Genomic DNA, 1508 nt, shown 5'->3' on the forward strand with positions numbered 1-1508 from the left:
CACTTCTTCAGCGAGGACGTGCACACACGCACATGAGAGCAGGAGAGCGAGGATACACAGCACGTGGCGCATCATTACCATTACAATACTTCTTGCAGTAGTCTTACTTCAATCATTTACACACAAGATAACCCAATAATAAAAACAGAAACAAAGTAAATCAATGAAAAAAAACACAAGATGAAAGCACATACCAACTCAAATAACAAACAACATTTACAGCAGAAGCACACACATGCAAAAAAGGTGCAACCATAACTCATATAATGCCCAAATAAAAGGAACAACAAACACAGTACCCAATAACAAACAGATAATCCCAATGAAGCCCCCAAAAGAAAAAAAAGAAATTAAAGAGTACAACCATTGAAAGTAGACAGCACAGAAATACATCAAAAATGCCTCTTCCTGTAGGACCAAGCACAATTACAAATATACTTATGTATTCTTTATTATTTTTTCCCCGCACAAAACAATCCAACACACAACAATGCAGGAAAAAGCACACAGTGCCCAAGCAAAGAAAGCGAAAAAAAAAAAACACAAATTAAGAGCAGGACGAATCACACAAAAATAACTCACAGACCACTGAGTACGCTGGTTTCTTCAAGTAATAACGAATACAAATTGTATTAACTACTATTTGTTCCTTTGCTCTTATAAAACAGATTACCAAAAACCGTACAGGGCAAAAGCACAGAATGACCCACGCACACTAAAGCAAATAAAAAAATATTATTAATTAGCCCAATTTACACAGTAAACACACAGAAATACACCAACTATGGGTGTAAGTCTATATGTGTGCGTTTATATACGCAATTATAAATATAAATTCATCTGTTACTTTTTTCATTCCCACTGCAAAAAACAGTTCATCATCATCACAGTGCAAAGCCCAGGCACACACAATACTCCACGGCTCTAGTTTATGTATATTAAATTACTGCACACACACATCTGTGCACTAGCAAGAGATGTATACCGTCAGTGAGCAGAACAGCCCAGTTGTCTGCAAACACACACAACGGGAAAAGCAAGTAATGGAATTATTAGAAAAATAACACACACACACATAAAAGTAAAAGAAAAGAAATTCCAATTAAAAGAGAAAGCTAGTAAACAGATTATTAGTTTATTCACCCATGNATGGGTGTAAGTCTATATGTGTGCGTTTATATACGCAATTATAAATATAAATTCATCTGTTACTTTTTTCATTCCCACTGCAAAAAACAGTTCATGGAATTATTAGAAAAATAACACACACACACATAAAAGTAAAAGAAAAGAAATTCCAATTAAAAGAGAAAGCTGGTAAACAGATTATTAGTTTATTTATTCACCCATGGGGGATATAAGCAAATATGATTATGTTAGTTTTACCATTTTTATTATTTGTCCTCAGATGATTCCCACCGTTCAGTACACAGTAGCGGAGAACAACACAACCACAATCAGCAGCGGTGCTGCAGTGCGCATCCACACAGGACTGACACTGCTGTCAA

The sequence above is a fragment of the Trypanosoma theileri genome (genome assembly GCF_002087225.1).
Source record: "Trypanosoma theileri isolate Edinburgh chromosome Unknown TM35_Tth_57_V1, whole genome shotgun sequence".
In the NCBI taxonomy this organism is placed as follows: Eukaryota; Euglenozoa; class Kinetoplastea; order Trypanosomatida; family Trypanosomatidae; genus Trypanosoma; species Trypanosoma theileri.